Genomic DNA, 10,688 nt, shown 5'->3' with positions numbered 1-10,688 from the left:
GAAAAGCTCAGAGAGTAAAAAACAACAAAGTAAATTAAATATATATATGTAATGCTTGGGATAATGGGAATGACACCATTATTTCTACAAGTGTTATAGAAATAGCATCTCCTATAGACTTCGATTTTATCTCAATTAACAGTGGCAGATTGGACTAGACAACAGGATTTCATTAATCAGAATTCAGTTAACATATAATAAATATTGATATGACTTACAATAAATTCTGAGTACCCAAAGTATTTTGCATGTTATACTTCTGGTCATAGATGTATGTACTTAGAGTTTAGATAAGACATAAAAATAATATTGACTTTATGGTCAGAGTTATAAATCTAAGTGTTTTGCTTGCAAAATCCCAGGTGACTCCAAGTCAAACTATCCTGGTTCAATGTAGTATACTAAGGTCTGTCTAGTCAAAGCTATGCCTTTTCCAGTAGTCATGTACAGATGTGAGAATTGGACCATAAAAAAGGCTGAGTACTAAAGAACTGATGCTTTCAAATTGTGGTGCTGGAAAAGACTCTTGAGAGTCTCTTGGACTGCAAGGAGATCAAACCAGTCAATCCTAAAGGAAATCAGTCCTGAATATTCATTGGAAACACTGATGTTGAAGCAGAAACTCCAATACTTTGGCCACCAGATGTTCTAACAGTTGACTCATTGGAAAAGAGCCTGTTGCTGGGAAGGATTGAGGGCAGGAGGAGAAAGGGACAACAGAGGATAAGATAGATAGCATCACCGACTCAACGGATATGAGTTTGAGCAAACTCTGGGATAGAGAATAACAAGGAAGCCAGGCACGCTGCAGCCCATGGGGTCAAAAAGAGTCGGACATGTCTTAGTGATTGAACAACAACAACACATTTATGACTATCATTCCCTCGAAGGATCAGAATAATTCTTTTTAAAATTTGCACCAGGATGACTGTCCACAGGTCTCAGAGAAGTATCACTTAAGTCCAATATTCCCTGACCCTTAAAAAGTTCACTGTTTGTTAAATTTAGTGTTTATCAGTGTATTCATTTTCTGAGAGACACGCTTTATATGTTTGGTCAGAGTCACAAAGGGGTTCCTAATCCCTGCCAAGTGACTTAATAAAACCAGAGATGAAAGATCAAACTTAAAAGTAGTCCTCATTGTGGTCCAACCCAGTGTTCTCTAGCACTTGTGTTCAGAGCAAATCTGCATTTTTATGTTGAGTCTAAATTTCAAAGTGAAATAATATGGTTGATTGTCCTTGGCTCAGACGGTAAAGCGTCTGTCTACAATGCAGGAGACCCGGGTTCAATCCCTGGGTCAGGAAGATCCGCTGCAGAAGGAAATGGCAATCCACTCCAGTACTATTGCTGGAAAATCCCATGGACAGAGGAGCCTGGTAGGCTACAGTCCATGGGGCCGCAAAGAGTCGGACATGACTGAGTGATGTTCCTGTTCCTGTTCCTGTCCGTGGTATTATTGAAAAGGAGAATGAATGGAGAAGGCTCTTTTTTCATATTTTCTACAAGACATAAATGTAAATGTAAAAAATTGGATTGCAGAACTATTGTGCATTGACATGGCTCAGAATAAATGTTGAGGTTTTATTTAGTGCTTTATAATTTTTGTGATAACTGACAGTCCTCTCCTGTTAAAATTCACTTTCCTGAGTGGATTCCACTGAGTGCTCCTTGCTCATTAATGGCTTATCCACATTCCATGCATAACTAGTAGGACAGATTGAAGATGGTCAAGATGGTAAGAATCTACTAAAGCCATATAATAAACTGTTTATTAGTATAATTCACAATCCCTACATCATAGGATACTTGATGCAGTAATCTGTGATGGGAAACTGATCAGATCTCTTAACCATGCAGGTTAATACTCAATGTTTCAGAAAGGGTATATTTTTGAAATGGTGATTCTCTAATAAGTACTTTTTCATGGTCTCTTGAACAGTCAGGGGCACCTTAGAGGAAGTAAAAGTGAATAAGAAGGATACAGGTACTGCAGTCGGACGACTGACAATGAGTCTCACACTTTGATCTATCAAGGTTAAGAGTCTTAGGAATGGGGTGTTTGGTAGTCAAACCCTTTTCCAAGCAACACAGACACGTTGATGTTAGTCACAGAAGCGTTCGTTATTGTTTTGACCTCAAGGGGCTTTCCTGCAAGAGAATTCATTAATCAGATTGGGAATGCAGGTGGCCGATTCTGAAAAGTTTGCTTTACGCCACTTCACTTTCACAAAAGATCCACATTAGTATTTGTTTTGTAAACCAAAAGAAATCTGAAGATGATTTTTGCTTTTACAAAAAAGCGCAAAAATCCTTAAGTGGGATTTCTGTTGTTTTGTTGATTTTGTTTTTTTGCGGCAAACCCTTGAAAAGGCAGCAGGAACGTGCATTGAGTGGCGCCACCAAGTGTCTTCCTGAGGAACTACACTCAGCATCAAGCCTCCATAGCTTTGAACTGTGTGAGCATCTGTGCTTTATCTCGGTATGTTCTGTGCATCCCTTATCAAGATGAATCTCAAGGTATTTGCTTCTTCATTTTATTCCATTCTAGTTTATGAAAGACTTAGTAGGAACGGTCTACTTTTGGGTGGTAGGAGAAAACTGTATTCACACACAGAATATTAAACCAATTCCAGACTGATTGGGATAGACTGTCTAATGAAGGATTTCATAAAGAAAAGGGATTATTGGTGACCATGCCCTACAAGGAGAGATGAGACTACACTGGACCTTGAAAAATACCCAGAATTTGGTTAAAAGACTGCCTCAAGGATAACTAAAAATGTATGTCAAAGGAAAGCTGCTTTGACTCAAAGAAGTTAGAATGGGCCAGGTGAGGGACATTTGAGTGTGGGTGTGCACGTGCATGTAGGAATTTTAATGCACAATATCTGGGGAAATATTTCAACCTTCTAGGCTGCATTCAATTTTAAAAGTTTAAAATAGGGTATCGAGATGGTTGAAATGATCGTATTTTAAAGGACTTTATCCAGAGCAATTCCTTGTTTTAGCCTCTTCTGCAACTGGGTTCTATTTTTGTCAGTATCACTCAAAACTGTTCAGAGTATTAAACATGTACCAGCAGATGTGTATTTATTTTCAAGTGAAGCACATTCTAGTAGCTAAGATTCACTTTTAACATCAGCACCTACCTTAAATGTAAAGCTGAAGGGGAAATTCTTACAGAGAATATGTTTTTTCCTTCATATATAAACAGAAGGGCTTATGGGCTGCTGTGTATACATAGCGCTGAGAAATTAATGTCTGTTAGGAACCTAGCACTAGAGAAGGAATAGTGGTTTTTCTGAATGTACTTTCTCCAAACTCCCAAGAGCTTCTGTTAAATGCACAGGGACTGCTAATTTAGCACGTGGGTCCCCAAGCCTTCTGATTCTCCTCTGCATTCATCTCAGGGTCATCTACCTTTGATAACTTCTCTCCATATTCATGTTGGCATTAGTGATGATAATATTCAAATGGACTCATTTTTAATAAGGAATGAGCTCAGTTTATTAAGGAAATGACAAAACGCTTGACATGAAGATGAGTTTTTGGATTATTTATCCCCTCATATTGATAAAAGTAACCTGGAATTACCTTTACATTGTTTAAAGGGATCAGAAACATACCTGTAACTGAGAGACTGTTCCAGATTAAAGAAGGCAGAAGACATAATGACTGAATGCCATGTGTGAGCCAGGATTTGTTTAGAACATGAGTGATGAAATCTGAAAAAATTCTTCAGATTAATTAATGATTCCATGTTAATGTTAATTTTATGATTTTGAAAAACGGTACTTTGGAAATAGATGGGAATGTCTGCTTATTTTGAGAAAATACATGAATATATTTAAGAATAAAGGGACAGCATTTCTGCAGAATATCTCAAACAATTCAAAAAAGAAGGAGAGAAAAAAATAACAAATGTAACAGGATGGCATTAAGGAATTTTGGAGAAGACTGGAAGGATATTGTTAATTATTTGTATATTCTTGGAGTTTTTTTTACAAGTCTGAAATTGTGTCAAAATAAATAATTAAAAGTATACCTTTTGTTGACTTTTTTCTCATAAAAAATAAGATTTTTTTTTTTTATCCTACACACCTTTGTGAGACTCAAAGTTCCTTATGAGATGCTGGCTTTCCTCTATAATTGTGTCTTCTAGGGCCTTCTTGACCATTCCAAAGTTCCATAAAGAGGTCAAGGTGAATCTTATAATTTTCAAAGTGTCACCATGAGAGAAGAAAATTCCTTGTAATAAGGAAAATGTTCTTGAGTTATTTTCTCAAAGCTTTTAAAATCTAATTTCCAAGGATAAATAAAAACTAAAAAGAATTAAAGTCTCTCTATTGAAAGTAAGGGCAGAAGTTTCTCTTTCTTTTGGAGTATTTACTTTAGGAAACTTTGTAAGTACTTTCTCCTCTCTTTGAATTGTATATTCAGCGTTTTGAAAACTACATAGGTCTTTTGGTCAGCTTTATGACCTAGGAATGTCTTTTCAGTGACCTGGGAGCCATTTCTTTGGAACATAAACATCAGTATCTCTGAAAGGAGAGGAAACTCACTTTGGTGACTGGCTAGACTCTAAGTTGCAAAACTACTTCCTGTGAAAAAGATATGAGAAACTTATTTTTCCTGTGTCTAAAGCCAGCTAATACAGATGGTCACCCCAATTACCCAGTGAATCTAAGATGAACTCTTCGTGTTGCTTAAAGCAAGACAACAAGCCAAAAATGGAGTCGGTTATGCTAAGCCTCAAGTCACCAAATGGTGAGTTAATTATAGTTCAGTTGTCCTGTAAGTGGAACCGTAAAACCAGTTAATCAGGAACTACCTGATCAAGCTAGTTAGGTTATCTGCCTGATAGGCCCCTACCATCCCCTAAAGGAAAATAACTTTAAAATAACAACCCTATTTTTTTGCCCAGTATAATTTCCTTGTTCCTTTTCCCTTCTGACTATAAAAGTCTTTCACTTTGTACAGCTTCTTGATGTTCCTTCTTTGTTGCTAGAATGGATGCTGGAAGATTCAAGTTGATTTTTGCTTCAATAAACTCAAAAGGTTTAGTATGCTTCAGTTTATCCTTTAATAGTGACAAATGGTAATATGCCTCAGTTTATCTTTTAACAGTGACCGTCAAATCCTCTTACTTGAGGACTAATCCTTTTAACAGTGCTGTCAAATCCTCTTACTTGAGGACTAATTCTCTTTTATCTTAATAACATTTTTGTAATGGGTTGTATCTGCTTGGTTATGTAAAATGGTGAGGTTTCTTTCTGTTTTTGCAATTTCTTAGCAGATTATGTGATGCACACCATGTTCTGGTTTAATGCAGTTCAGTAATAAAATTGTTTTCTTTCTCTATTACCTATATGGAGAGAAGGATTTCTGGATTTGGAGATTTTTTAAAAATTCTATTTCTCCACCAAATAATTCTATAAGCAATTATTGAGTATGTACACTATGCTTGCATCATGCTAGATGTGATTAAGAGATTGCTGCTACTGCTAAGTCACTTCAGTCGTGTCCGACTCTGTGCGACTCCATAGACGGCAGCCCACTAAGCTCCCCCGTCCCTGGGATTCTCCAGTCAAGAACACTGGAGTGGATTGCCATTTCCTTCTCCAATGCATGAAAGTGAAAAGTGAAAGTGAAGTCGCTCAGTCGTGTCCGACTCTTAGCGACCCCATGGACTACAGCCCACCAGGCTCCTCTGTCCATGGGATTTTCCAGGCAAGAGTACTGGAGTGGGTGTCATTGCCTTCTCCGTTAAGTCACCCTAAGTGTTAGCAATGGGGTAGAACCAACTTTGCTATTCTCAATACAAAGTCTAAAAGAAAAAGATAAATATTTGCAGAGTTGCTTTGCTATCTCATGACAGGGTACGCCTTCCTTTGAAAGACCCTGGGTGAAGGTTCGATTCTGTTCACATTCAGTTCTTACATTAATAAAATGTTAAGCTGTCTATGGATATTGTACTACATAAAACTCAACAAATATGACTCTTTAAACTATCTCACCTGTATATTTAAGTGTTCACATTTTAGAATACAGTATGGCTATGAAGTTACTTTGGCCACCTCATGCAAAGAGTTGACTCATTGGAAAAGACTGATACTGGGAGGGATTGGGGGCAGGAGGAGAAGGGGATGACAGAGGAGGAGACGGCTGGATGGCATCACTGACTTGATGGATGTGAGTCTGAGTGAACTCCAGGAGTTGGTGATGGACAGGGAGGCCTGGCGTGCTGCAATTCATGGGGTCGCAAAGAGTCGGACATGACTGAGAGACTGAACTGAACTGAACTGAACTGAACTGAACTGATGAGGTTACTGCTATTCGCTAAAAGATAGAGGGACTTCTGTGGTCCTTTAATACTCTAATACTGGAAGGTATCTGGATTTAATAAGACATTTAGCAAAGAGCCACATGAGCAAGGTATAGCTTTATCGGGATGAAAATATGAAGAACATTAATTTAGCACCATGAGTAATTGAACTTCTTTTAAATACTAGTCCCAAAGTCCTAAATATATTTAAGATGAAGAAATAAACACTCTAAAATGGTTCAATGGTAACAAAAATATTAAAGTTTTCTTTTGCTTAGTCAAAATTGGTATAAGATTGCATAGACCCATTTCAATAGTTTTGGATTACCAGACTGGTGGAAAGTAGTCATTTTCCTCTTTGAATAATGTTTTCTATGACCAGTTAGGTCACTTAAAAAAAAAAAAACTCTGCTTGATTCTGAGAATAAATGATTTGTTTGAGGAAAAAGAATACTAGCTCTTTTTTGACTTAAAACAACAGCAATATGTTCTCTCACAGTTGTAGAAGCCAGAAGCCCAAAACAAGGTGTTGGCAGGGCCAGGCTCCCTCTGTGATTTGTCAGGAACCCTATTTTAACTCTCCTGAGTGCTCATGTGGCTTTACTAGCTTTAATATTGATAAAAATTAAAACAATTTTATATATAACCATGAAGTCAGCCAACACTATTGTAGAAAAGAGCAGAGATCCCAGAAGCAAGAGACAGGAAGCTGTTCCAAATTTCCAGAAGGAAAAAGAGAAGGTGAATCCTGGAATCTACAGACTAAGAATCTTGAATGCTTCCCAATGCTGATTTTATGAGACATTCATGAGAATTCCAAGAATAAGAGATGCCCCAAGGGCTTATAAGTGAGGGAAAATGTCATTAAATAAAATTAAACAGGCTTTGATGTTTTTCTCAGAAGCTTTAATTTGCTAATAAATAGACAAACCCATGCATCCGAAGAGGATTCAATCTCTAACATGTAGGATTTTTCAAATTCCCTGATGCTGCCTTTTCACATAGAATATCTACTAACATCCCATGGAATTAGTGTTTTGAGGACAAGAATGTGGGAAATACTTTTTAAAAAGATCATTGCATTAAATGGCTCAGTGGTATTTACTCGGAGCCAATATTAGTTTATTAAAAATAGTGGTCAAAGTAACATCATTTCCATTTTTAAAGAGTTATTAAGTTAGTGTTAATGAGTTAAAGTGTTAAACAGCTCATCTAATAATTGAGTTATTCTTGTTTAGTTGATAAATCGTGTCTGACTCTTGTGACCCTATGGACTGTAGCCTGCCAGGCCTGTCTGTCCATGAGATTTTCCAGGCAAGAATACTGGAGTGGGTTGCCATTTTCTTCTCCAAGGGAATTTCCTGACCCAAGGATCGAATCTGCGTCTCCTGCATTGGCAGGCAGATTCCTTACCACTGAGCCACCAGGGAAGCAAGAGGGTCATTAGATTAATGAAATTCCATAAAAGTAGAATATCTGGATTTTATCAAGGCATTTAAGAAAGATTCACATGAGTAAGACACAACAACTTTATCCAGGTAAAAATATGTTTCAGTATATTTACAACACTAAGTGTATTGTTTAATGGTTCTATGCAGTCATTAGATTGTGACCTCTTTAAGTGGGTGGTCTCTGTTCTCTATCATTGCATTTCCCTGGTATTGTATTTTTCAGCAAGTAGCTAGCTACTAATTAGCTCATTTACTAAAATTAGTTATTATATTAAATAAGAATAAAACCATAAATCATAAATTTTCTCTAAAGTAAATTCTATTTGTGTAATGTATATACGCTGATGAAGGAAAAATTACATCATGAAAGAAATTATGCAAGAGAATACAGGGTAGATGATTTGATAGTTTTAACCACAAGGATATATTTTAAGTTTAGAGTTTATTACCTTTTCCTTCACAAAGTCTTTCAAATATAGGCATATGAAACCGTTCCCCAAATTGATCAGTGTGATTAACCGGGGCATCTTTCACTGTTTCGTATCCAGAGTACCACCACCTTCCTTGGCCCTATTTGGATGCTGTAAATGGAGCCATATTTCTGGGAGAGCTTAGATGTTTAAGAAAAAGAAAAACAACTAAAGCCTTGTGCTATACTAACAAGTGAACTGGTTTTCAATATTCGGTAATTTAACTTCAACAAACTAACCAGTTTTATGACCTTATTAAATGAGACTACTGTACTAGTTTATAAAGATACTCCTGTGGTTACTTATCCCTGCTTAAGCCTTATTTACAGTATTATCAATCTTCTATGGACCATCCTTATGCTCCATTTTGTTTGAGCTTTCATAGTAACAGTGCCCTAATATTGTGAAATTGATGTATAGCTTCTCCCCAATATATAATTTGATAGTGTAAATTATTTTTAAAATTATTTTATTTTTAAAATGTATTTGGCTGCACAAGGTCTTAGATGTGACACATGAGATTTTTGATATTCATTTTGGCATGAGGAATCTTTCCTTGTAACATTCAAACTCTTCACTGGAGCATGTAAGATCTAGTTCCCTGACCTGAGATCCAACCTGGATCCCCTGCTTTAGGAGCATGAAGACTTAGCCATTGGACCACCAGGAAAGTCCTGCTCCCTAATATATTTTGTTGGGTCTCAGAAAATGCCCATCCAGGGTTCTAGAGAGGTAAAACATTTCCTGACTACCACGCTGACCTGACTACCTTACAACCATACTCATGCCCTGTCTTCTGTGGGATGCTATGACCACAGAAAAACAAATTAGTTCTTCATTTTCTATATAACACTTCTTACTCAAAAAAGTTCCATTTTCTTTGATAATGAAAAATAGTAAGAACCAACATTTGTTGCCTCTTTAACTTTATTCCCAGCACCATTATTTACTGCTGTGCATGTTACCAACCTGAGAAGTAGATCTTATCATCATCTTTGCTGTATAGGCAAGGTATTGTGGCCAAGAAGTCCCACAGCTAGTAAGGGACAAAGCTCAGCAAACAATATATGTTTGTACTTGCTGGGACAGAACCTGTGGTCCTAACTGGACTAAGGTTCAAGTAGGAAATGAGATGGGGACTGCTAATGTTCTTTAAGATACTTGATTTTAGAAAACAACTTTAGGATTGCGACAGGAATTGCAGGAGGGTGCTACAATTTAGGAAGATAATATAAATTAAGATCAATCTTATAAGAAAGTGAAAATTAAAATAAATATGAAAATTTGAGACTGTGAGGACAGAGTCCTTCAGGTAAGGACCACTGTGTATTAAGAGGATAAGAGGATATGGGGAGCCCAGCCTGGTGCTCTAATGACCTAGATGGGTGGGATGCAGGGAGAGGAAGGAGGCTCAAAAGGGAGGGAATATATACATAATGATGACTGATGAACAGAGTTGTATGGCAGAAACCAACTCAGCATTGTAAAACAATTATCCAGCAGTTAAAAGAAAAACAAAAAAGAGGATATGGCATGTTCCAGCAAAGAACAAAACTTAGGTAAATTTTAAGGAAGAGAAATGGTAGCCAGCATAGGGAGATGTGGGGAGAAGACATTTCATAGGTGAAATGAGCACAAAGCAGGAGTACAGCAGTGGGAATGAGAAAAAAAATGGAAGACCAAGTAGTACAGAAATTAGGCTGGTTAATATGTAAGCAAAGACAGGGGTATTGAGGAAGCAAGTAAACGTGATTGTGGTATACGTGATTAGATGAAGAATTTTATTGAAAGAAATTGTTCTGAGGAATTGTTCATAACCTTTGTGTTATATGACCTTTGAATGTAGGAGAAAAAGCCATAAAGTAGTTTTAGAAGATTAAAAAATTCAAGTCCTCATTCTTTAGTTAGTAAATAAAGTCAATTATTTTGAGTTCAGGTCAGTTCAGTTCAGTCACTCAGTCGTGTCTGACTTTGCAACCCCATGGACTGCTGCATGCCAGGCCTCCCTGTCCATCACCAACTCCCATAGTTTACTCAGACTCACGTCCTTTGAGTTGGTGATGCCATCCAAATACCCCATCCTCTGTCATCCCCTTCTCCTCTCACCTTCAATCTTTCTCAGCATCAGGATCTTTTCAAATGATACAGTTCTTTGCATCAGATGGCCAAAGTATTGGAGTTTCAACTTCAGCATCAATCCTTCCAATGAACATTCAGGACTGATTTCCTTTAGGATGGACTGGTTGGATCTCCTTGTAGTCCAAGGGACTCTCAAGAGTCTTCTCCAACACCACAGTGCAAAAGCATCAATTCTTCAGCACTCAGCTTTCTTCACAGTCCAACTCGCACATCCATACATGACTACTGGAAAAACCATAGCCTTGACTAGACAGACCTTTGTTGGCAAAGTAATGTCTCTGCTTTTGAATAGGCTATCCA

This window comes from Budorcas taxicolor, chromosome 11 (genome assembly GCF_023091745.1).
Source record: "Budorcas taxicolor isolate Tak-1 chromosome 11, Takin1.1, whole genome shotgun sequence".
In the NCBI taxonomy this organism is placed as follows: Eukaryota; Metazoa; Chordata; class Mammalia; order Artiodactyla; family Bovidae; genus Budorcas; species Budorcas taxicolor.
Note: the sequence above shows the minus strand (reverse complement) of the source record.